Source organism: Acinonyx jubatus, chromosome E1, assembly GCF_027475565.1.
Source record: "Acinonyx jubatus isolate Ajub_Pintada_27869175 chromosome E1, VMU_Ajub_asm_v1.0, whole genome shotgun sequence".
Classification (NCBI taxonomy): Eukaryota; Metazoa; Chordata; class Mammalia; order Carnivora; family Felidae; genus Acinonyx; species Acinonyx jubatus.
In genome coordinates this window covers 7,497,516-7,524,783 of record NC_069397.1, presented here as the reverse complement: position 1 = coordinate 7,524,783, position 27,268 = coordinate 7,497,516, and the positions used below count along the sequence as shown (strand labels likewise).

At 42.1% G+C, this 27,268-nt stretch overlaps 1 long non-coding RNA gene across 11 annotated transcripts in view; it reads left to right on the top strand.

The window, feature by feature from the left end:
• Positions 1–27,268, top strand: part of LOC106983012 (uncharacterized) — a 229,432-nt gene that overhangs the window by 143,097 nt on the left and 59,067 nt on the right. For 8 of the 11 annotated variants that reach the window (XR_008294312.1, XR_008294309.1, XR_008294308.1 and 5 more), the window contains one exon: positions 916–8,501. This is a non-coding gene — a long non-coding RNA (uncharacterized LOC106983012). Of the gene's footprint in view, positions 1–915; positions 8,502–8,525; positions 9,599–16,551; positions 18,740–27,268 lie in introns of those variants that run through there. The other 3 variants (XR_008294304.1, XR_008294305.1, XR_008294306.1) reach the window with 3 other exon arrangements.

Here is a 27,268-nt window from a genome sequence, read left to right as displayed (position 1 = left end):
CACGGGTGGTTTTCCTCTAGAAGCCCGATCTTCCACCAGCACCCCTTCAGGTGTCCAGGTGACACTCTTGGAGTTATCGTTCTCTGCACCCCAGGTCCACTCCATTAGGAAATCCCGCTGGGTTTCTTTCCCTAATGTCTCCAGAGCCTGACTTCATCTCCCGCCTCCGCCACTAACACCTAGCTGATGTCATCTCTTGCCTGGATCCCTGCACCGGGACTTCCTGCTTCTCCTTGCCTCCCCCCACGCCCCCGATAGAAGCTGGAATGGCCTTTGCCATCTGAGTCAGAATGTCTCCCCTCAGCCCCAAACCCTCCGACAGCTTTCCATTGCAGAATAAATCTGTATTTCTTAGCCGTGTTGACGACCCCCACCCCCATCCCCACCACATGACCTGTGTTTCTGAATCTTGCTAACTCTACTCCTTCTTACTCGCTCTGCTGTATCCACACTGGCCCCTTGCTACTTTGTGGACAGTCCAAAGCGCTCTTGCCTCAGAGCCTTTGCCCTTGCTATTCCCTCTGCCTGGAATACTTTTCCCTTCACTTATCACTTCCTCCTGCACAAATGTCACCTTAAAAAAAATTTTTTTTTTAATGTATTCATTTTTTTTTTTTTTGAGAGAGAGACCGAGAGAGGCAGCATACAAGTCGGGGAGGGGCAGAGAGAGAGGGAGACACAGAATCGGAAGTTCAAACCCACGAGCCGTGAGATCATGACCTGAGCTGAAGTCGGATGCTTAACCGACCGAGGCACCAGGTGCCCCTGCACAGATGTCACCTTAGAGAGGCTTTCCCTAACCACCCTGTAGAAGAGTAACATTCGCATATGCTATACTCTGCTTTAATTTTGCCCATGGCACTCATCCCTGCAGGACCTAAGCTTATTTATTTGTTGCCTGTTTCCTCCCACTAGGAATATAAGCGCCACCAGGGCAAGAATGTCTGTTTATTTACGCTATATGAGTAAATTACAGCGCTGGGATTGAGAACGATGTCGCCGCAGTCCAACTACCTCGGCCTGAATCTCAGTTGAATCAGCTGGTGGACTTTGGTAAGTTAATATTTAGCTGTTTTTGTGCCTCCGTAGCCCCATCTGTAAAATGGGGGGGGGGGGCAAATCAACGATTACGCCTGCATCATGGGTTTGTTGTCGTAAAAGAGGCGACACGGGAGAAGTTTTGAGAGCAGCGACGAGTGGAGAGCAAATGTTCAATAAACGAAGCTTAGCGCTAGCCATTGTGGATGATAATGTACACAGTTGCGTATCAATCACCTTGTGAAGCAGAAGTAGGACTGGAGAGGCACGTACATTAAGTAGTTTTTAAGAAGTTGAACAAGTGGAGGCACCTGGGTTAGGCATCCCACTTGGGCTCAAGTCATGCTCTCACGGTTTGTGGGTTCGAGCCCCGTGTCGGGCTCTGTGCTGACAGCTCGGAGCCTGGAGCCTGCTTGCGATTCTGCATCTCTGTCCCTCTCTGCCCCTCCCCTGCTTGTACTCTGTCTCTCTCTGTCTCTTAAAAACAAACATTAAAGAGTTGAACAAGTGAATAGCAGTAAAGGAAAAGGGAGAAGGTTGGATTCAAAACCAGCCCCCGGGACTCCACTGCACCATTAAGGGGGGGCTGTATCTGTGGCTTTCAAAGATGTCATTATTGCCAACAAGTCAAGGTTAACATGGGGCTGGAACCTGAAGAATGTGATTTACCATTTCCCAAACTCTGTTCCATGGAACACCAGCCTAAGAACAGGCTCCCAGGAAAACATGTTCAAATAAGGTTTGAGAACACTAAACACTATATCCCTCCTTAGATATTATCAGCAAAGGTCATCATATTAGAGGCTCTGTGAAGTCCTCCTGTAAAGGGTCCCGTTTAACTGTCTCACGTGTTCTCTTTAAGAATATATTTAACTATAGGGGCGCCTGAGTGGCCCAGTCGGTTGGGCATCTGACTTCGGCTCAGGTCATGATCTCACAATCTGTGAGTTCGAGCCCCACGTTGGGCTCTGTGCTGACAGCTCAGAGCCTGGAGCCTGCTTCGGATTCTGTGTCTCCCTCTCTCTGCCCCTCCCCTGCTCATGCTCTGTCTGTCTCAAATAAAAACGTTAAAAAAAATTTTTTTAAAGAATGTATTTAACTATAGAATTCTTTGTGTATGTTATGTCTACCAACAATCTGCAGAGATTATTTGGAAAAACACCAATGTAACAAAATTGACCCAAACCAGGTGTTGGCTGCTGGTGGGAGGTGAGTCAGACCAGTGGGGGCTGATATCTTGAGGACGGAAAGATCTGCCCAATTGGGGCAGCCAATTGGAAACCAACCCAACAGCAGGAGGCCATGGGAACGTGCATTCATGAAAGAGTCTAGAATATCATGGCGGTAGGAAAATGGAGGCCCAGACAAGCAGCAGCAACATGACAGACAGCACTGGGGAGTGACCAGAGGTAGTGCCTGGGTTTTCTGACACCCCGTAGAGCTCAGCAACTGCGAAATCTGGCAGAGGGCCATATGCTAATGTTCAAGGAGGGAATGAGAATGCCAGGGGCTAGTTGGTAAAGGAATCTCAAATTTAAGTGTGAGGTTCAGGGATGGAACCATGAAAACAAGCAGTGAATTCATCTCTAGGGACCAGAAATGCTCCTGCAGAATTTGGCAAAGAGGCAAAATTGATCCAGACAAGGTTAAAAAGTGGGCTTGGAATTTCCAGAAGCTTCGCGTCAAGGAGCAAAGTGATAGTCTAGCGATGCCATGTAGAGAAGAAGACTAAATGTGACCCCTTAAATCCTGCATGATTTAGAATTCATGGTCACAGACCTGAGCTGAGCCCACAGGTGAGAGCCAAGAGGCTGTGACTGTGGGAAAAAGACGTACAAGGATCGAGGCGCCAAGGTGGTCATTACAGAGTGGAAAGTCAACACATCCGTGAGGCATATTCATATAGCAGGTGGCTAAGGGTCCACGGGTATGCCTCCTTTTTGCATCCTACGCCTCGGATCCCCAGCTGAGTGCTGTCTGCACTACAGCAGATTGCATCTCTGAGCTAGCTGGCATCCCACGATGCACTTTGCAGCCCCAAGGTTGGATTTATAGCCTGTGGCACCCAGCAGGGTAATCACCCTCCTGTTTGGGCTGTTCTGCACCATTTCCTAGGGACAGACTCCCCTCCCAGAGCGGTTGAGGTACTTTGGCACTCTAAGAATGCAACTCTATAGACTTGGTTGATGTCCAAGTTAAGTTTTTAAGCAAGAGAACTTGGCATTAAATTACCCCGAGTGACTGTCATCACTCTGAAGCCAGCAAAAGTGACTCTGCTCAATAAAGTTTTGAGAAATATGTTGAACCTTGGGCAAATTTATGATTCTCTTTTCTCAACTCATGGTTAAGACTATTAAGCCAAAGAATTTTTCCCTCTGTCTCTGCTGGAACTAGATAAAGCTGTTGCCATACCATTATACTCCAAAATATCCAGTTAGGAAATGTGGCCGGCATTTCTTTAAAAATTTGTATTAGATAAAGCAGAATGCAATTAACACGGAATAAGGCAGACATTTAGCAAATTGCTGTGAGAACAGGGAGAGGAAAGAATGATTCTGTTTAGAATGATAATCAAGGAAGCATTCATGGAAGAGACACCTTTGAGTTAGGCTTTGAAAGGTAAAGAAAAGAATAATGCATTGCTGATTTACTTGCTGGCCTCCAGAGGGTTTCAATCTGGGGAACCTATCTCAGGGGGATCTCAGAGAGAGTTAAAAAAGAGTCGCTTTGCTTTTAGCTCTAATATTCTGGCCCCAAGTTAATGACCACTTAGGTAAGAATGAGAGCCATTACCGGGTTCTACTCCTGAAACCAATACTACATTGTATGTTAACTAACTTGAATTTAAATAAATAAGTTAAAAAAAAAAAAAGAAAGAAAGCAGTTCTTTCATTTCTCTTAGCTTTGAGCTTCCTTGGGAGAGGGCCATAACAAGCATTTTGTTTTGTTTTCCTTTGTAATGTGGAGGAAGACTGAAAAGCCAGAGGGTCAACTCTAAAGACTCTGTGTGCAAATGTTGATGGGGATTGACATCATTAAGCCCGTGGAAGGGAGAGGTTGCAGATTAGTGCAGTTGCAGAGGAGGAATCAATTGACCTGGAGAAGAATGTGGCAAAAGAGCCTTGCGTGCCTCGGGAATGGGGGTCCTCTTGGATGCAACAAGCCAGGGGTAGCAAGACCTCGCATGAATGTGGTTTGGTGGCACCTTGAAACCCCGGATGGAGAAGATAAAGGCCGGCGAAACTGACTAGGAAACACAAAGACCATAGACAGCGAAAGCACATTAACTCTCAGGGGCATCAGATACCAGAATACTCTAAAGACCAGACTCCTCCCCCATTTTTTTAGAGCCAACAGAATAGGGAAGAAATCTTCCATTGTTACTTGACGTTGAATTCCATGTGGAGTCTGGCGTGTGAGGGCTGTAAACCAGATTCTAATCCGATTTATAAAAATGAAGAAATATTACAGTTTTCCACATTGAGTATCATGGGAAAATTCATGACTGTCATATTTCAAAATCTGCAATGGTACATTAGAATTCCGTATCTAATTTCCAAGCTATTCTGCTGAAAGCATCTTCAATTTTTATATGCATCTTGGAGTCATTAACAGCTATGTCTTTGGAATCAGAAAGAAGTAGTTTGAATAATAACTGTGCTTCTAACATGATTTATAAACAAAAGTCACTTAATATTTTTGAGCTTCAGGTGCCTCCTGTGGAAATGGGGATACCTACCCAACAGGGTTATCGTGATGTTAATTGGATAATCCATTTCTGAAAAAAGAGCTTAATTTCTTAGCCGGCACTTAGAATGCCTTCAACAAGCGGTAGCTTCTGTGATTATTTTTGTGCTGCTGGGGTTGGGGCCAGGAGTCTGGTCACCTAGGCTCTATCAACACTGGGCCAGGAGCTTGGGAAAATCACCTGCATGTCAGTGTCCCCCATCTTTCCACCTGAGACGCTTGGGAATGACAAATGACCTCACGCCATGCTCAGGAGGGAAAGGGTAATCTTCCTTCCCTGGTGGGATTTATTCCTATTTCTGGAGGGAATGTGAATTCAGGATAAGCTGTGGTCTAGGTAGCTCTTTTGCAAGAGGTAGGAGAGAATTTCTACTTCTCAAATGTCTTTTTTTTTTAATGTTTATTTTTGAGAGAGAGAGAGAGTTTCACAAGTAGGGGAGGGAAAAAGAGAAGGGACAGAGGATCTGAAGCAGGCTCCGTGCTGACAGCAGAGACCCCGGTGAGGGGCTTGAATTCACAAACCATGAGATCATGATCTGAGCTGAAGTCGGATGCTTAATTGACTGCCTGCCACCCACGCGCCCCTAATTCTCATTTGCTAACGTGCATACAAATCTCCCGGTGTTTTAGAGATTTTATCTTTTTAAGTACTCTCTCCACCCACTGTGGGACTTAAACCCACGACCCCAAGATCGAGAGTCACATGCTCTACCAACTGAACCAGGCAGGCACCCCTAAATCTTCTGGTGTTTTAAAATACAGTTTGTTAATAGAAAGTTTGAAGTATTGTAAGGCCAACGAATCAGGAGGTGACTGCCATCAAAAGAATGGTTTATTACTCACAGTTCCCCGAGAAGGAGGTAGTACACCATGCTGTGGGGGACATACCCAAGGTCAGTCACTGGTCAGAGAGAGAAGGGAGAGCTGTGGCTAGTTTTAGGTGTTTCCTCAGAAAGGAAGGGGTGAACCAGTGTAAAAAGGCTTACACTTAGTTAGGTAATTTCAGTGGTCTCTGGGGCAAAGGGGCCATCCCTAGTTGTCTGGTACCTTCTCCCCTAGTGCAGTGATTAGAATAGTGGCCTGGAGAATGAGAGCCCCATAAAGAAGGTGGTTGGGGTGCGGGCTCTGGACTGGTTGCTTTGTAACTGAAAAGCAAGCTTGGGGGCGAGTGCCCATTCACTTTGGGAATTGGCTAGCCCTGGGAGGGGCCCTCCAGGCTCTGCAAGCCCCCAGATGTCAGCATCAGAACTACAGAAAATAAAAGACACCATTAATACACCAGGGAATCTTATTAAAACACAGAATTCTGAGCCTCACGACTGAGATTCTGACTTGCTTGGCCTGAAGATGAAGCTTATTTGTTTGCATTTCTTTTTTTTTTTTAACGTTTATTTATTTTTGAGACAGAGAGAGACAGAGCGTGAGCGGGGGAGGGGCTGAGAGAGAGGGAGACACAGAGTCTGAATCAGACTCCAGGCTCTGAGCTGTCAGCACAGAGCCTGATACGGGGCTTGAACCCACCAACTGCGAGATCATGACCTGAGCTGAAGTGGGACACCCAACTGACTGAGCCACCCAGGCGCCCCTCATTTGTTTGCATTTCTGATCAGCCCCCAAGTGACCCTACATGCGGCTGGTTTGTGGATTATACTCTGAAGGAAGATGAGCGAACGGCATTGTTAGCACCCCAGAAAACATACTCCAAGTAGAGGCAATCTGTTCTCCAACAGCTCCCATCCCGGATGAGGATAGCAGAGGGAAATAGATCCTCACGCTGCCCCCGCTGTGCACAGAACCGGGTGAAAGGGTCTGGTTACTAGAGGTCTTCGTTTCAGCTCTTCAAATGTAGAGACGTTAAGGTCAAATTAAACATGTTGGTGGTCTCAGTATAATTCAAAACGATTGAGCCTACCCCCCAAAGGCACTTGGGCACTTAGCGGGAAGGAGAATTCCATTAGTTAATTGACCACCAACCATTCGGAGAACTTCCCCTATGCGAAGGAGTGGACCAGGTGCTGGGGAGATTTTATTTTCAGTTTTACTCAAACATAACACAAAACCTAAGTGCACAGTTTAATGAGTCTTGAAAAGGCAAGGCATGTAACCACAACCCAGATCAAGGAATAGAACATTCACCAGGGCCACAGAAGGCTCCCTGATCCCCAACCCTGCCAGTTACTGGGCCCCCAACAATCCTGACTTCTATCACCAGAAATTGGTTTTGCCTGGTTTTGAACTTTATGTGAATTAAGTCATAGAGTGTAAATGCTTATGTCTTTTGTGTCTGGCATCTTCCACTCCACACTGTGAGGTCTGTGTGGTGCTTTGCACAGTCATGGTTCATTCTCATTGCTGTGTAGTTTTCCATTGTGTGAATAAACCACACTTCTTCCAACCTACTGGTGGTGGACATTTGGGGGCGGTTCTATTTTGAGGCACTGTTATGAGTATTCTTTTTTTTAATTTATTTTAACCTTTAATAAATTAACTTATTTTTTAAGTTTATTTACTTATTTTGAGAGAGAGAGAGAGAGTGAGACTGGGGGAGAGGCAGAGAGAGAGAAACCCCTACAGGCTCTGCACTGTCATGAACCCTGAGATCATGGCCTGAGCTGAAACCAAGAGTCAGATGCTCAACTGACTGAGCCACCCAAGTGTCCCAAATTAATTTATTATTTTAATTTTTAGAGAGTGGGGGAAGGAGCAGAGTAAGAGAGAGAGAATCTTTAAGCAGTTTCCATGCTCAGCACAGAGCCCGAGGTAGGACACAATTCCCAGATGCTGGGATTATGACCTGAGCCGAAATCAAGTCAGACCCTCAACCGACTGAGCCACCCAGGGTCCCCAATGTTACAAGCATTAAAAAAAATTTTTTAACACTTATTTATTTTTGAGAGACAGAGTGAGACAGAGCATGAGCGGGGGAGGCGCAGAGAGAGAGGGAGAACATAGAATCTGAAGCAGGCTCCAGGCTCCAAGCTGTCAGCACAGAGCCCAATGGGGGGCTCGAACCCACGGACCATGAGATCATGACCTGAAGCAAAGTCGGACGCCTAACCGACTGAGCCACCCAGGCACCCCTGTTATGAGCATTCTTATTCATGTCCCATAGGGACTGTTGGGTATATACCTAGGAGCAGATTCTGTGCATCACGAGAATTTGTATTTAGCCCAAACGACTTCCAAAGCGATCATGCCAGCTTGCACGTGCATCAGCAATGAATGAAAGTTCCGGTCGCTCCACACGCTTGTCAACATGTACTCTCAACAGCCCTTGTCATTTTAACGATTCTGGTGGCTGTGTTGTGGTATCATGTCTTGAGTTTTTAATGGGTACAGGTGGAGAATGTCGGCAAGGAGAATAGAGTGAACGGGAGTGTGGAGGTGAGGAACCTCTAGTCATACTAGGGCAGCTAACCTGGGGGAAACGTTTCCGTGGATGAGAAATGTCTTTCAGCAGGAGCTGCAGTGGGACAGGCCATCAGTGCTCTCCTCCGGGTATGTTTGAAGCAATGCTTGAAGCAAGAGGCTAAAAATCGGAGAATTAAGTACAACGTGAGTGTTGAATTAGGCGTCCGGAAACTGCAAACAGAGAATCCACATATTCATAAGAAAGAAAATTACCAAGCTTTCGCTATGTGTTAGAAGCTGTGTTACCTGGACACTGTGGATATAAAAGTAAATAATGTTCAGAAGAGATGAGTAAGGTTGGGGCACCTTGACTCTTGATTTCGGCTCAGGTCACGATCTCCCGGTTCCTGAGATCAAGCCCTGCGTGGGGCTCTGTGCTGATCGTGCGGACGGAGCCTGCTTGGGATTTTCTGTCTCCCTCTCTCCTTGACCCTACCCCACTTGCACTCTCTCTCTTAAAATAAATAAAGAAACATTAAAAAAAAAGAAGAAGAAATGAGTAAGATAATAAAGCATTGCGACAAATTCTCCAATAGAGCTTCCTACAGCCTGGAAGCAGGAAGAAGGTATCCCTCGGTTGGCATGGTAGGGCCGGGAGTACTTCCCTAGGAGGTGACATTGGATCCAAGTGTTGGTAAATTAGTGGTGGTTCATTAAGAAGGTGATGAACAGAGAAGCATGAGCCATGGTTCGAAGAGGTGGAAGGTTATGGGGATGTGGTTGGAGAAAAGTCCAGTAGGTTTGCACAGATGTGCGGGAGTGGGTGAGAGCAGACTGGGAGCAGCCTTGTAAATACTGCTGAGCATGAATGAGCTGTGGGCAAGGAGAAGCCGCCGAAGTCCTTCAAAGGGGGCCGCCGAGATCCCTTGGAAGGATATGGCGATAGCACGGGCCTTGTGATCTAAGGTAGGCAGCAGAGGAAATAAAAAGAAAGCCACAGAAGTGACTTCAAAGAAAATACGGCTCAGGTCTCCTCTGGCACGGCAAAAAATCCTCATTTCTTGGGAACCGGAAAAGTACTTAAGGTGATGATGTTGTTCTGCTGGGATGGGCCCAGTCCGAAGGTAATTTTTCAAAAGCAGCTGCTCTAAGTGTTGGTTAAATGGTGCCAGGGGATTATTCGCTGGACACAGGTGCCATGTTCAATCTTACTCATCTATCAATAAAGGCAGACTCCGAGTGCCGGCTGGATGCTGGATGGCAGCCGGGCACCCCTGAGACAGGAATCCTGTTAGCAGATGTGTCTCCCTGCTTTCGTCTGGGCCTCCGCTGCCGACTTCAAAGAGGAGCCTCAAGTCCTCGGCTTCCGCTTTGCCTCTCGATCATTGCAGCCATGGCTCCTGCCCGGGTGACCCAAATACACCCTTCCCATCGTTTGAGATGGTTCCTACACACTTTCCCCCCTGCGTTTTTTTTTAAATATACATTTTAATGTTTATTTATTTATTTTTGAGAGAGAGAGAGCATGAGTGGGGAAGGGGCAGAGAGAGAAGGGGACAGAGAATCCCAAGCAGGCTCCGTCCTGTCTGCACAGAGCCCAATGCGGAGCTCGCACTCACCAACCGGGAGGTGATGACTGAGTCAAAACCAAGAGTCGGAGGCTTAACCGACTGAGCCACCCAGGTGCCCCTTACCCTGCGTTTTTAACACAGGAAAGGAATTTTTAAGCACTTAATCAATTTTTGATTAAATAATAAAGGCAGTTAGGTACATTTTATAAAAGGTATGTAGGAGGAGGTCGTGACAAATGAATTTCTCTTACCTTCCTTTCTCTGGTCACCTGCTTTCTCTTCCCGGTGCAAACACTATTACCCACTTTCTTTTTTTGGTTTTTTTTTTTTTAATTTTTTTAAGTTTATTTATTTTTGCAGAAAGGGAGAGAGAGCGAGCATGAGTGGGGGAGGGGCAGAGAGAGACGGAGACACAGAATCTGAAACAGGCTCCAGGCTCCGAGCCATCAGCCCAGAGCCCGACGCAGGGCTCGAACTCACGGACCCTGAGATCACGACCTGAGCCGAAGTCGGACGCTCAACGGACTGAGCCACCCAGGTGCTCTCTTTTTTTGTTTGTTTTAATGTAATTTATTGTCAAATTGGTTTCCATCCAACACCCAGTGCTCATCCCAACAGGTGCCCTCCTCAATGCCCATCACCCACTTTCCCCTCTCCCCACCCCCCATCTTTCTTGTGAATCATTTCAAAGATGTTCTACGCAATTACAAACATAGGCCTATGGGTTTTTTTTGTTTTGTTACACTTATTTATTTATTCTTTTTTTTTTTTTTTTTTTTTTTTTTAAAGCATAAAGGATAGCACATCATACACCTTGCTCTCTACCTTTTTTACACCCTGGGTATAGTTCCCCATTATTCCTTTTTGGAAAGGCTGCATGGTATTCCATTCATTTATTTGATCAGGCCTTTTGGCTGATAAGAGACTTTTGGCTACGATGAACACTGTCCCAGTGAAGCAGTGAATATCTTCATTTCTTGTGAAGACCTATTTACAGGATAAATTCCTAGAAATAGAACCGCCAGGCCACCAGGCAGGAATATGGAACATTTTGAGAGATTTTACCAAATTATACTTTATAGGACCTGTTCCAATTTTTACTCCTAAGGAAAGTCTGTTTTGTTTTGTTTTTTCCTACATGTTCCCTGACCATACAGCATATTATAAAATTTTGGCTTTTGTCAATTTTAAGTATAAAACTTTTCAATAGAAAAACGTATTTGGGTTTTTACTTTTCATACATCTTCTTCTTGAGGCTGAGCATCTTTACATCGTTTTGAGTCATTTTAAATTCTTTTTACGAAATGAACCCTGATCTTATATCCTGACCGTTTTCCCATAGGATTGTCTATCTTTTTCTTACTGATTGGCAAGAGCTCCCTATATATTAAGAAAATTATTCCTTTGTGCATAAGATGCAAACCTTTTCCCCAGTTTTCTGAGTTTGTACTTTATTTTTGCAATAACAAATTAATTTTTTTAACGTTTATTCGTTTTTGAGACAGAGAGACCGAGCATGAATGGGGGAGCGTCAGAGAGAGAGAGAGGGAGACACAGAATCTGAAACAGGCTCCAGGCTCTGAGCTGTCAGCACAGAGCCCGACGGGGGGCTTGAACTCACGAACCGCGAGATCATGACCTGAGCCGAAGTTGGACGCTTAACCGACTGAGCCACCCAGGCGCCCCGATTTTTTTTTTATGTAGTAGAATTTCTTGTATTTCTGTTTAGTTTGGGGTCACACTTAGGATTTCCAACTGTGAGGTTATTTTAAGTTACCATGATCTCTTTTGGTACGTTTAGTGTCATCTTTATTTTATTTGTTAAAAAGTAATCTCTGCACCCAACGTAGGACTCAAACTCACAACTCTGAGATCAAGTATTGCACCCTCCACCGACAGCGTCGGCCAGGCGTCCCTGGTGTCACTTTTAATTTTTTTAAGTAGGCTCCACACCCGGTACAGAGCCCAACGTGGGGCTTGAACTCACAACTCTGAGATCAAGACCTGAGCTGAGATCAAGAGGGGGATGTTTACCAACTGAGCCACCCAGGCAGCCCCTGGTGTCATTTTTTTAAATGTGTATTTTGAAATAATTTTGGACTTACAGAAGAGTGGTTAAGATAGTCTTCACCTGGGGCACCTGGGTAGCTCAGTCAGGTAAGCATTAACTCTTGAATTCATCTCAGGTCATGATCCCAGAGTCGTGGGATCGAGTCCTGCATTGGGCTCTGCACTGAGTGTAGAGCCTGCTTGAGATTCATTCTCTCTCTCTCTCTCTCTCTCTCTCTCTCTCTCTCTCTCTCTCTGTTTCTCTCTGCCTCACCCCTGCTCAGTGCTCTCGCTCTCTCTCTAAAAAAAAAAAAAAATAGTCCTTACCCACCTTTGGCTAATGGTAATACTGTACAAGTACTAAAACTAAGAAGTCAACATTAGTACAATACTCTTAATGAAACATAGATACTAGTGGGATTTCTAGTTTTCCATGTATGTCCTTTTTTTCTGTTATAGGGACCAATCCAGAATCTCACATTTTATTGCTCTGCGTCCTTAATTTCCTCTCATATGTGACAGTTCCTCAATCTTTGTCTTTTGTGGTCTTCACATTTTTGAAGCATTCCAGTCAAATATTTTGTAAAATGTCCATCTCTTTAATTTTGTCTGATGTTTCCTTATTTAGAGTATTGATTTTGGAAAATATCAGGGTTGGTGTACTCTTCTCAGAACAGCATTATCAGGGGAACATACTATTGATACATTTATACCAGATAATGTTAAATTTGATCACTTGGTTAAGGTTTTGGTTAAATATAAATATATTATATAATTATATATAAATTATATATAAAATATATAAATTATATATATTATAAATATATATAAATATATTATATAATTATATATAAATTATATATAAAATATATAAATTATATATATTATAAATATATAAATAATATATACATATAAATATATTATATATTATAAACATATAAATTATATAATATATATATTATAAATATAAATATATTTATAATATATAATATAAATATATATTATAAATCATATTGTATATTTATATTATATGTTATAAATTAAATTATATTATAAATTTATAATATATAATATTATATATTATATAATATATAAATTATATAATATATTATATTAATATTAACATACTATTAATATAATATTAATATTAATATACTATTAATATAATATTAATATTATATATATTATATATTTATATAACTATATATTATAAATATAAATATATTTATAATATATAATACATAGTTATATAATATATAAAATATATTATATATATAATATATAATATATTTAATATTAAAATATTAAATATTAAATATAATATATATTTAAAATATAAATATATTTATAATATATAATATATAATATAATATATTAATATAATAATAAAAAATAAAATATATAATATATAAATATGTAACATATAATATAAATAAAATATAAATATAAGGTTAAATATAAAAAATAAATATAAATAAATATATATATTAGTAGGTATGCATACTATATTTATTTATCTGAACATATTTTTATAAGCATATACACTCATGTGCTTTTTGCTTTAAAAATACATATTAGGGGCACCTGAGTGTCTCAGTTCGGTTAAGCATCTGACTCTTGATTTCAGCTCAGGTCATGATCCCAGGGTTGTGGGATCAAGCCCTGTGTTGGGGGCACGGAGCCTGGAATCTGCTTAAGCTTCCCTCTCTCCCTCTCCCTCTCTCTCCCTTCTCCCCCACTTGCGTGCACTCTCTCCAAAATACAATATAATACAATACAAGACAAGACAAGACAGATCAATCATGTCCTTGTCCCCCTTTATCAACTTCTCATGTCCTTCTCGACTTCTTCCATCCCTAAGCATCCACCAATCTGCTATCACTAAAGATACATTTATATTTGCTAGAATTTTATAGGAATAAAATCATAAAATATGTATTCCTTTTTTATCTGGCTTCTTTCACTCAGCAAAATTAATTTAGGATTCATCCTTGGTTTCGTATATTTCATTAATCCGTTCCTTTTTATTGCAGGGTAGTACTCCTTTGAATGGAGAGAACTCACTTTGTTGATTCGTAGCAAATAAACATCCATAATCTGTCCTGATAGATATTTGGATTGTTGCCAGCTTGGGGCTATCACAAGTAGTGACTGTGACCATTCATGCACTACTTTTTGGGGGTGGATTTATGCTTTCATTTTTCTTGGACAAAGTGGAATGGCTGGATCAGAAGGGAGGTGTACCCTGACCTTTTTAAGAAATTGACAAGCTCTCACAAAGTGGTTCCACCATTTTACATTCATATTAGCAATGCAGAATAGTTCTGGTTTCTTTGTATTGTTGCCAACACATGGTATGGTCAATCTTTTTCAATTGTAGCCATTCTAATTGGTATGCAGTGGTATTTTATTGTGTGTAATTTGCATTTCCCTGATGACTAATGATATAGATGTTTATTCTACAAGTTCATTTGCTGTCTCTTCTAGCAACATGAATGCTTGAATCTTATGTTTGCTCGTTTTTTTTAAATTGTTTCCTTCGTATTGAATTTTAAGATTTTTAGGTGTATTTTGAATATATTTAACGTCGGTTATATATTAAAAGTCTGTTATCAGATACATGATTTTTAAATATTTTCTCCCAGTCCGTTGCTTGTCTTTCATACTCTTTAAAAAAATTTTTTTTTTCTTAATGTTTATTTATTTTTTAGAAAGAGAGATCACAAGCGGGGAAGAGGCAGAGAGAGGGAGGGAGACACAGAATCTGAAGCAGGCTCCAGGCTGTGAGCTGTCAGCACAGAGCCTGATGCGGGGCTCAAACCCACAAAGTGAGAGATCATGACCTGAGCTGAAGTTGGACCTCAACTGACTGAGCCACCCAGATGCCCCCTGTCTTTTGTTTTCTTAACAGATCTTTTGAAAAGTAAGCTTTTAAGTTCTGCTGAAGCCTAGTTTATCAATTTCTTCTTTTGTGACTCATGCTTTTGGTATCGTATGGAAGAAATCTTTGCCTAACGAAAAGTCACAAGAGTTTTCTCCTATATTTCCTTCTGGATGGCTTATAGTTTTAGGTTTTACATTTATATCTATGCGCTCATTTTTGAGTTAAAGTTAATGTTTCTTAATGGTGCAAGGTAAGGACTGAAGTTTATTTATTTTTGCTTGTGGATATCCAATTGTTCCAGGACCATTTGGTGAAAAGTCTATTTATTGACTGAATTGTCTTTGCACCTTTGCCCTAAATCAATTGTTCATATATGTGTGGGTCTACTTCTAGATTCTCTATTCATTAAATTGGCCTATTTACTTATCTTCGCATAAATGCCACATTGTCTTCATTATTGTAATTTTATAATAATTCTTGAAATCAGGTAGTGTTATTCCTTCAGCTTTGTTCTTTTTTATTTCCCCCCCAAATCTCATTGCCTGTTCTAGGTCTTTTATATTTCCATATGAATTTTAAAATCAGTTTGTCATTTTCTACAAAAGCATCCAGGACTCTTATCAGGATTTCAATGAATCTTTAGGTCATTTGGAGGAGAGTTTGCATCTTAACAATACTGATTCCTCAATCAATAAACATACATATCTCTCTCCTCATTATGTCTCTTTTTTGTTCTCTGAGGAAAGTTTTGTAGATTTCACAAAACTTTCACATCTTTGTCAGATTTGTCCTTAAGTATTTCATATTGCTGATGCTATTGTAAATTATACTCTTGGTTAAATTTCTATTTCTGATTGTATGTTGCTAGTATATAGAAATGCAGTTGATTTGGGGCCACCTGGGTGTTGATGTCCACACCCTGCAAAAGTCGGTTGAGCATCCGACTTCAGCCCAGGTCATGATCTCACAGTTAGTGGGTTTGAGCCCCGCATCGGGCTCTGTGCTGACAGCTCAGAGCCTGGAGCCTGCTTCGGATTCTGTGTCTCATTCTCTCTCTGCCCCTCCCCCCCACCTTGTGCTCTGTCTCTGTCTCTCAAAAATAAATAAAAATGTAAAAAAAAAAAAAAGAAAAGAAATGCAATTGATTTTCCCTGTTGATCTTATATCTGAAATCTTGCTAAACTCACTTACTAGTTCCAGCAGATTTTTTTATGTTCCCTTTAATTATCTATGTAGAAGATTGTGTCATCTGGAAAAAGTGACAGGTTTATGTCTTTGTTTCTAAACTGAATGCCTTTAATTTCTTGTCCTCCCCTTACTGCACTGGTTAGAATGTCCAGTAAGGACAATGCTGCAAAGAAATGGTGAGAATGGCTATCATTGTATTGTTCTTGATTTCAAAGGGATAATCATTTAGTTTTTAACCATTATATATATGCTAACTCTAGGGTTTTTTTTTTTATTTTAATATCTCTTATTAGGTAGAGAAACTTCCCTTCTATATCTAGTTTGTTGAGAGTTTTTTTTAATGTTGATTTTTGAGAGAGAGAGAGAGAAAGTGGGGGAGGGGCAGAGAGAGAGGGAGACAGAGGATCTGAAGTAGGTTCCACTCTGACAGCAAAGTGCGTATTGTGGGGCTCGAACTCAGAACCATGAGATCATGACCTGAGACGAAGTCGGACGTTTAATCAGTTGAGCCACCCCAGCATCCGGAGGTTGTTTTCTTTTCTTTTCTTTTTTTTTTTTTTAATCAGAAGTGGATCTTGTCATATGATTTTTCTGTCTATTGAGATTATTTGTTTAGTTTATTAATACTGCAAGCGACAATGAAGCAAAAGACCCATCAACGTAAAGTTCTACACCCTGCAAAAATGTCTTCAAGAAATCATGGTGAAATCAAAATGTTTTCAGGCATACACAAGCTGTGATCCTTGGTACCAGCTTTGTATTGCACAAAAAAAAATGAAAGGAAATCCTCAGGCAGAAGAGAAACGTGACCGGATGGCAACACGGATCTACGCAAAGGAATGAAGAAGGCAGGAGTTGACAACTACATTGGTAAATGTATAAGGTATTTTCATACTATTTGAATCTGTTTACAAAATAATTATTGAAACAAGGGTAATGTAGTATGATGTTTGTACAATATATAAAAGCAAAATGTCTGAAAACAACAGCACAAAGGCTGGAGAGAAGAAATTGGAGTATACTATTAGTGGGTTCTCGTACCATACATGAAATGGTGTGATACCACTTGAAGCTAGTTTGTGGGGAGTTAAAATAGGTCTAACATAAATCTTAGCGCAACCACTAAAATAAAACAGCAAAGAGTTATAACCAAGAAGCCGGCAAAGTTGTTAAAATGTTGATAGAGATATCAATATTTATCTCGATAAATATCATTATTTTTTTAAAGTTTTTTTTAAATGTTTATTTCTTTTTGAGAGAGCGAGAGAGACAGAGCTTGAGAGGGGAAGGGCCAGAGAGAGAGGAACACAGAATCCAAAGCAGGCTGCAGGCTCTGAGCTGTCAGCACAGAGCCCTACGCGGGGCTTGAACTCACGGACCGCGAGATCATGACCTGAGCCGAAGTCGGACGCTCAACTGACTGAGCCACCCAGGCGCCCCGATAAATATCAGCATTTATTGATATCAATGTTGATATTGATAAAGATATTCAACCTTCTCAGAACAATGCAGAAAAGAAAAAGGGAAAAAGAAGAAAAGAAAATATGGGCAAAGAGAAAACGGACAGCAAGATGACAGATTCAAACCTGACAATATGAGTCATCCGTAAGCTGTAAATAGTCCTGTCCAAGCACCAGGCACTGTTGTTTCTAATCCTTTCAGATGTTTCTTTCCGCAGCTTGAAGTAGTTTCTACACAGGCTTTCACTGATTAGTGCTCACCTCAATGCTAGATGAGACTTTTCTGCAGATCTCTGCAGCTCTTTCTTTTTACAGTTCCCTTTTCGACTCTACTGTATCTTGGGAACTCTAGCCATCTTGATTTTCCTAAATTCTCAGCTCTGCTCTTCAACTGCCGGGCTCCACCAGGATTCCCTCTCCCAGTGCTTTGTCCTGGAAACCTCTCAAGGCGTTGAGACAACCATAGGGCTCCCCTCATTAGCGTTCTGTCTTTCAGGAACCATTGGTCCTCATTGCTTGGTATCCACTGTCTTGAAAACTGGTGTTTCATGTACTTTATTGATTTTTGTTTGTTTCAGTCAAGAGCGTAAATACAGTCTCTATTACTACACCTTGGTGAGAAGGAGAAATCAGTTTATCCCTTTTTATTGCCAAGGATATTCCATTGCACAAATACACCAGTTTGTTTATTCATTCACTTATTGAAGGGCTAGGTTGTTTCCAGTTTGGGGCAACTTGAATAAAGCTTCTATAAACATTTGTAGGAACACAAATTTTCAATTAAGTTGGGTAAATACCCAGGAGTGATATTACTCAGTTGCTTATTAAGGGCATACTCAATTTTATAAGAAACTGTTGAGTTTTTCCCCAAACTGGCTGTGCTACTTGGCGTTCCCACCAAGAATCTATGAGTGTTCCAGTTGCTCTACATTCTTGCCAGCACTTGGTGCTGTAAGTTGTTTGTTTATTGATTTATTGCTAGTCATTCTAATACATGGAGAGTGGTATCTCATTGTGGTTTTAATTTGCATTTCCCTAATGACTAATGATGTTGAACATCTTTTTATATGCTTATTTGCTGTCTGTGTCTTCTTTGGTGAGAAGTTTATTCAGAACTTTCACCCATTAAAAAAAAATTGGATTGTCTGTTTTCTTGTTGAGTGTTGAGTGTTCTTTATATATTATGGATACAAATCCTTTATCAGATGTTACTTGCAAATATTTTCTCCCAAGGATAGTCTTGTCTTATGTTTCATTTTTAAATCTCCCTTTTTAGAGGGATGTGATTTGTCAAAAACATCTGAGTAGTATAATTTTATTAATGTTCCAAAGCTATTTATTGACTAATGTAAACCAAGGATTTTAACTACAGTAATTTTTACGCACAGACATTTAAAGTCATTTATATCTGAGTAAATTTTGAGAGTGAATAAAGAACAGTAACAAGGTCAGGGCATTTGTGTTCTCTTTCTAACTTGGCCACTACTGACGTGATCCTGAAGATCTTGATTTCTCCAAGCTCAATTTCCTCAGCAGGAAATGTTCAACTTTGAATACAGGCTTTTCAAAGTTACTAGCACAGAACACAATAACATTCTCGGTTGACCTTCCTTGAAATTATAGTTTTATCTTGATTTTTTTTTCACTTCCCTCATGACATTTGTGAAGTGATATTTCTATGTGTTTTTTTCTATTTATGTGATTCAAATAATTTGAAAACTAGGAAATGCACGTGCAAATAAAGAGGGGGAAGAGTGAAAGAGGAAGAGCTTTTACATTTTATCAAGGTAAAACATGAGCACTTCATTTATTTTTAAAAATTCCACTTAAGCAAGATATGTGACTTGATAGGCATAGATAGTACATTACTTCAGAAATAGCACATATATTATTTAAGGGCACTGGAGTTATACTTATCAGCGATTAAACTGATCATTTTATTCAGTTGTGGTATAGCATCAAAATATGTTTTGAAGGGGGCACCTGGGTGGCTCAGTTGGTTAAGTGTCCAATTTCAACTCAGGTCATGATCTCATGGGCTGTGGGTTCGAGCCCCATGTCAGGCTGTGTGCTGACAGCTCAGAGCCTGGAGCCTGCTTTGGATTCTGTGTCTCCCTCTCTCTCTCTGCCCCTCCACCACTCATGCTATTTCTGTCTCAAAAATAAATAAACATTAAAAAAAATATTTCAAAGAAAATATGTTTTGAGGGAACATTCTATCCTACTGTCTTTTCTTCCATCATTTTATTATGAAATTTTTCCAACGAATAAATAAAGTTGCAAGAATTGTACGGTGAATACCCATAAACCTACTGTATAGATTCTACAATGAACATTTTACTACATTTCCTTTATCACGTACCTATCTATCCTTCCTGCTACTCATCTATCAATCCACTTTATTTTCTGATGTGTTCTGAAGCCTGTGGAGTATTTATTAGGAAGAAATCTTTTGGTTATTTGATGAGATCATGAATGGACCAGATCATATCCTGGTGCATTAAAAAAAAAAAAAAAATCATCCAGCTAAATATTGCTAAAGTTCCCAAAGCTGGGAAATTCTCCCAAGAAACAAACAAAAAGATTCCTGGCCAGAACCCCTGGATATTTTGAGTTTAAATCTGGGGTAAGCCTAACATAAGAATCCCCCACACCCTTTCTTCCCCTTAGGCTCCACAATCGTCTAAATTGTCCACTAAGGTGTTTGTCCAGACACAGCTTGAGAAAGTCCATTAGAAACAGCATTTGTGGGCAAGGGCCATGATGTATCTCCATTATAACAGTCTGAGGAAGAGGGAGTCAGAGAGAAGATATTCCAGAAGTGAATTCAGTGAGGGAACGTATGCTCAGACAGGGCTGAGGTCAGATGGGGCTCTGACACAGCCTTTGCAAACCTAGTTGACTGAAAGAATCATTTGAGAGAACTAAAATAAAGAACAAAACAAAAGCTTAGTTCCTAACAAAGATTGATGTGTTTTTTTTTAATTTTCAAAAACCATTTTAATTTAGTTTTGAGAGACAGAGAGAGACAACACGAGCAGGGGAGAGAGGCAGAGAGAGAAGGAGACACAGAATCCGAAGCAGGCTCCGGGCTCCGAGCTGTCCGCCCAGAGCCCGACGCGGGGCTCGAACCCACAAACCGTGAGATCATGACCTGAGCCGAAGTCAGACGCTCAACCGACTGAGCCACGCGAGCGCTCGACAAAGAGATTGATTTAGAAGCTTGGGGTGAGGATCTACATCTGTTTGTTGTTTTTTTTTTTTAACCAGTGATACACATATTCTGGATGCTACTGGTCTATGGCCAGTTATTTAGGAATTTCCCCGGATTTGAAGAAGTACAAAAGAACTTGCTGAGACATGATAGCTTTTAGTACAAGCGAAGTGATATTCATGTGCGAGAGTCCTCAGCTTGGTTCTATTGCTGGAACTTAACACGCATCAGGTTAACTGGTAGAACGGGCCTCCAGAAGTTGATTGCCCCAAAGGCCCATGTAAGACAAGCTTGGTCACATACCAAACCCATGCACAATGGAAGGGAGGGGGGAATCTGAGTTCCAGATAGTGTTTGGCTCTCAGTCGTGCATCCTGACCCCGGCTACCAGTCTGGGAAACAGCCAGGAAAGGGGGCTCTGGGCAAAACACGGAAACATTTGGCTAATAGCTCTACGATATTGAAACCCAAGCAGCATTTCTTTGTTGTTCATAAGACAGAGTGAGATACAAAAGGAGGTGGGATTTTATAGGGAAAACTCCATGCTTGGAGAAGTCCAGAGGACAGCAGTCTTTGGTCCTGTGCATCAGTTGTGGTACACAGTGGGAGATTGTAGTTCCAGGGCAAGGTTCAGGGGGACCTTGAGGCCCTGATGCCTAGGGCATCATTGGAGCCAAAGCTTCAGAGGAAAAAAAAAAAACGGAAGCCATCATCCAGGTGCTAGGCCATTCTTAACCTGATTCTCCTGGGGGCACCTGGGTGGCTCAGGCAGTTGAGCGTCTGACCTCGGCCCAGGTCATGATCTCGCGGTTCGTGAGTTCGAGCCCCGCGTCGGGCTCTGTGCCGACAGCTCGGAGCCTGGACCCTGCTTTGGATTCTGTGTCTCTTTCTCCTTCTGCCCCTCTCCTGTTTGTGCTTTGTCTCTCTCTGTCTCTCAAAAATAAATAAATGTAAAAAGAAAATTAAAAAGAAACACTATTTTCCTGGAACATCCGGAAATAATTGATAGTTGGGGGGGATTTGTAAGAGATGCACAGCTTCGTTACTGGCAAAGTTTGGGCAAGAGTCAGCAAAATATGACATATATAGGTGTTGAATTTAAATTCCATTGGCTTGTTGGGTGAAATTAAGAACTTGTAACGGAGGCCAAAAGAAATCAAGTCCCCAAGAAATTAATGAAGCAGCATATTAAGAGAAGGACAGAACAGATGCTTCGTAAACTCGTGTCTGCCCTAATAGATATTGCCTGGCTTATCTTCTTCTAATTAAAAGTTACTGTATTAACTGTAACTTAATAAAAAATTGTTATTTCGGCTGCAGGCGTAACCTGCGATGTCCTGTGCTTCTAACTCTCCTCTTGCTTTGATCTTGCTTTACTCGTTCCCTTTCTGTAGCGTTTCCTGGACTCTTCTCCCCTGATGCCTTAAAAAAAAATGCATTTTCTTATTTGTCTCCGCCCCACAAAAGAAAAATGGGATTTCAGGGTTGAATGCACGTGGGTGTTGGTCCTTCCAACTCGCCCCATGTTGACAATCCACTCCTAGGCAGCCTCTCGTCTCATCGGGGCCAGAAGGACTGATACAGAGAATGACATTCTTTCCAGCAAAGGCCCTCGCCCCTCACTCTGAGAAGACATACAGTGGATCGATTCTGAAAAGCATCTGATGGGCTTTGATTCTCCTCCAGGAGTGATGAACATTTGGAATATCGAAGAGCAAGCTAAGTCTAAGACGCGAGGCACCGAGACGCTTGCATTTGGAACTTGGTAAAATCAGGATCGGGTGGCTCGGACGTGTGGCTCAGGGCAGGGCATGCACAGGTGGTTGGGAACAGGGTTTGTATCTGTGTCATATTTTAGCCCAACAGGTGATCTCTCTGGAGAAGCTGTGCAGTCATGATAAAGAGGGGGTGAGGTAAACACCATCTACAGATACATTTGAGGCTCAAATGAGAGCTTAATGCAGGGAGAGTTCTTGCAACATCAGAATGTAAATAATTTACTTTACTCATTCGTTCAGCAGGGAGAGGGGAGGGAAGATTAATGGGCAGTTTAAAAGAAAGTCCAGTTAAAACCTTGGCCGCCCTAAAGCCATAGAAGCAAGAGCCAGTTTAATCTAAACAAAAGAGACGGCTCCCCCATTTGGGCAGGGCTGGGAGACCACACAGTGGCTGAGCATCGCCCATCAGCAGGGTCCCGCTCTTTATAGACCATTTGTTTCCATTTGTAGTGAAAAAGGAGATACTCTTGTAGAGGTTAAGTCAGCCAGTTATTTGTTATAAACTTGCAGAAAGGAATGGGTTTGAAACAAGTCTTAAGTGTTTCAGTGACAAACATTTAACGTCGCCTCCGAGATTTATGGCACTTCTGTTCACCCTTTGAAAGCTTTTAGTCCAGTGGCAAAGGTGACTGGGGGCTTGTCCAACAGAAAGGAGGTTCTTTCTGTCGGTGTCTTATCATTTGAGCGCTGGCCGGAGAACATTCCAGAGTTTCACTAATGAGCGGTCGCCCTTTCTCATCACACCGTCGTCTGCCTTGCAAGTATGATTGTCTTTGGAGAGCAATGCAAACATTGAAGGGCTCTGGCATCTGGAAGCCCACACCTCCCCAGCTGTGATGCAGGGAGGAGGGAGGAGGACAGGCAGAGCTGACCCCAGGCCACCCCTGCAGCCACAGGACCACAGAGCAAGGAGGCCCAGGTGGCACATACCTGCTGTTGGCCACTGCTATGCTGTCGGGAGCACCTGCGGTCATTGGGATCCCAGCCCTAGAATAATCCATAGGGTGAAGCCTCATCATGCAGTGGCCAGGGCCTCACTCCCTTTTTTGAATCCCAATTTTGGTGAAAACAACCCCCACTGGCTCGATGGCAGTCAGATTAGGCTTCCTGAAGGCATGTGCTGGCTGCTTCTGACAGGTTACTGCTTCCCGATTTGCCATACTGAGAGTTTCTCTGCTGCTATTGGCCATTGTGGAGCCATAGCTATCTGCTACCACCTGGCCTTGGGGGGGCGGGGTACAGGGAGAGCCATGGGCTGTCCCTCCTAATTCTACAAGGACAGGATTGTACATCTGATCGAGACTCATTAGGACTTACAGTGACTCCACGATGCAGCCCGGGCCAGTTCTGAGGGGTCTTCACGGAGCTCTATCCTTCCTGGGTCCCAGCTTGCTCTGTGTTATAAAAGGAACAGTCAGCATTTATTGGGTGCTTATAAGGCACCAAGCACTATTCTAAGCCTTTGGTGGGTACTATCGCATTGATCGTCACAACTGCCTGATGAGATCTGTTTTATAGATGAGGAAACTAAGGCACAGAGAGATTCTGTAACCTGCTCAAGGGCACAGAGCCAGCAAATGCAGACTAGGATCCGAATCCAGGCTGCCACACTCCAGAGCCCCTTAATCGTGCACTCTCTACTCTTTCCTTGCCCACCAGGAAGCTCCATGCGACTCCACATTTTCAGTTCAGGCTCCACTGCTAAAATGCCCCCAAAGGGACAAGGACATTCCCCTGAAACCAGCCTGAGGTTCACCGACAAAGTCTTCTTTTCCTACCCCAGGACTGATCTCTTTCAAAAGACAACCGTTAGCCCGTTTCTTTTCTTTCTTTCTTTTTTTTTTAATGTTTATTTATTTTTGAGAGACAGAGAGCACGAGCTGGGGAGGGGCAGAGAGAGAGAGAGAGGGAGACACAGAATCCGAAGCAGTCTCCGGGCTCCGAGGTGTCAGCACAGAGCCCGTCGCGGGGCTCGAACCCACGAACCGTGAGATCATGACCTGAGCCGAAGTCGGACGCTTAACCAACTCAGCCACCCAGCCACCCCTGCCCATTTCTTTTGGAAGAAGCTGGGACATGCAGAGGCTGTCTCCCAAAGGCAGCACTCTCTTGAAGGCACCATGGGATGATATAGGTATATTTTCCAAGGTCTGGGATATACAGTCAGCACATGCCACAGTGACCTCTGTTTCTTTCCCAAATCTCCTTTTTTTTTAAAGGGGGCTCTGGGCTCATTTTGCCTTGAACAGCTAAGTAAACAAGAACACGTATGATTCTGTAAGAATTAGCCACGCTGTGGACATACAAGGGAGTCTCAATTCCTACATAAGAAAGAAACTTGTCTCTAAATCAGTGGTTCCTGAGACTGGCAATAAAAAACACTTCTGGAAAGAACACAAGCTAAGACATCTGCGTTATAAAACGTAAAATCTCGATAGGTGATTCTAGTATGCAATTCTGGTCGCAAACCACTGACCAAAGGGAAAGTGTAGCAAAGAAACAGACCCGCTGAAAGGTTTACTGTATTTATCTTACCAAACAGAACATGTAATTATAGACTGAAGCATGTGCGGTCTGGTGAGTTCACAGCGCTCGGGTCTTATACGACAAGGTTGTGTGTGTGTGTGTGTGTGTGTGTGTGTGTGTGCATGAGGGAGGGGTGGGGAGAGAGAGAGAGAGAGACAGAAAGAGACAGAGACAGACGCAAAGAGAGAATGTGATGAATTTGCTTTGCACTCGCTAACTACAAGGTCCCGTCCAAGGAATAATCCTATAAAGTCTTGGGTGGCATAAAATTCTCTTACTGTTTTTATTTTCTCATAGTAAATATTAACTTTCATTTATCTGAAGAAAGAGAAGATGGAGTGAATCTGCAGAAATCGTCACCACACAAATTCTAGACCTTAATAAATTCCTTCAAGGTCAGGTAAGAAGATTTCCACCACAAAGAGTGGAGGGGTGCCAGGGTGGCTCAGTCGGTTCAGTGTCCGACTTCAGCTCAGGTCACGATCTCACGGTTCATTGGGTTCAAGCCCCGAGTCGGGCTCTGTGCTGACAGCTCAGAGCCTGGAGCCTGCTTCGAATTGTCTCCCTCTCTCTGCCCCTCCCCTGCTCATGCTCTGTCTCTCTCTCAAAAATAAATAAAATATTTTTTTTTAAAAAAAGAGTAGTATAGTTTCTTCCCCCCACAATGGCTCAACAGTGGCATGCTACTTGAATTCTTTACTTGTTTTAATGATTGAAAATTAACTTGGCAAGATATAGTCATTCTTTCTTTCCCTCAGAATTTTTTAGATACTGTTTCATGGTCTTCTGGCATTGAACTCTATTGTGGTGAAATCTGAGGCTAGCCCGACTTTTTCTCTTGCGCTAAATTACAATTTCTTGTTACCAGGGCTGAAGGCTCTCTCTCCCTATCCTCAAAGTTAAATAATTAATTGGGGTTATGTCATGATGCCAACACTTTCTTTCCTTGTAACTATTTATTATTTTTTTCTTTTTTGAGAAAGAGCGAGCATGCATGGTGAGTGGGGGAGGGGCAGAGAGAGGGAGAGGGAGAGAGAGAACCCCAAGCAGGCTCCCCGGGAGCTCCCTGACTTGGGCGGGGCTCAATTCCCTGACCGTGAGATCATGACCTGAGCCAAAATCAAGAGTCCGATGCTTAACTGACTGAGCCACCTGGGTGCCCCATTGATGCGAACACTGTTAGTTCTCTGTATGCGCCATATGCATTCAATTGGTAGATTCAGTTATTTTCTTAGGGACATTGTTTTTCTCCATTGTATCTCTGAATACTTTTTCCTTCCCACATCTCTGAATACTTTTTCCTTCCCACTCTTTGGTTCCTTAGTTGTAGGAACACCAAGTAGCTTTATGTTGGATCTTCTTTGTCTCCTATGTTAATCACCCACTCGAGTTGCTTTAATTTCCTTGTCTTTTCCATTCATTGAGCATACCAGATGTCCTTCCCCTATGTCATTAATATAGTATTTAACCTTATCTACTATATTTCTTGCTTTTTCTAAAATGCTGTTAGACCCCAAATAGCATTGTTATGATCCTTCATTTGGTTTCTTTGATCTCCTTTTTCGTCTGAACCTTTTATTTTATCATCTTGTGTCTCAATTATAGTTTTATTGAATTTGTATTCTATAGGTCAATACCCTTGGGTTCCTTGGGTGATGCTTTTCTCCAGACTGATCTCTTTGCCTGCTTTTTGTGCTGTTTTTGTTGTTGTCGATCATTCTTAAATTCCTTCTGTTTTATCACCTGTTTGAAGTTATATACAGAATTAACATGTCATTTCCTTGTATCTTGTCCATGTTTGTTTGGGGTTAATGTTCCCCCTTGTTCCCCTTTGAACTACATTTTGAGGGCTGTATTTGTTTTCATTTCCTTTTCTATGGCCTGCTTGTTGAGTAAGGGAGAAATGAAGAAGTCAGATGGGGAGAACTTCGACCCTTGTAGGGGACTTCCACATTCCTCAGTTTCTTGAAATCTCATCAAAATCTGTCCCAGGGCATGCTCTACCCACTGGGTTTTGATTTTTCATTTCATCTCAGACACAACTTGGAAGATGGCACGCTTTTTAAAAAAAATTTTGTGAGCTTATTTATGTATTTTGAGAGAGAATGCAAGTAGGGGATGGGCAGAGAGAGAGGGAGAGAGAGAGAATCCCAAGCAGCCTCCACGCTGTCAGCACAGAGCCCGATGTGGAGCTTAATCCAACAAACTGTGAGATCATGACCTGAGCTGGAACCAGGAGTCAGATGCTCAGCCAAATGAACCACCCAGGCACCCTGGAAGATGGCTGGCTTTAATGGCCTTTTTAAAATTTCCAGTGAGAGTTGTTAACATATAAATTTACAGTTTGTGAAACACTGTGATAAGCATATTACATATTTTTTCATTAAATCTTCATGACAAGTCATTCAAATAGATGCTATTGCATGTTTGTAGATGAGGAAACTGAGGCTCATTCAACTATT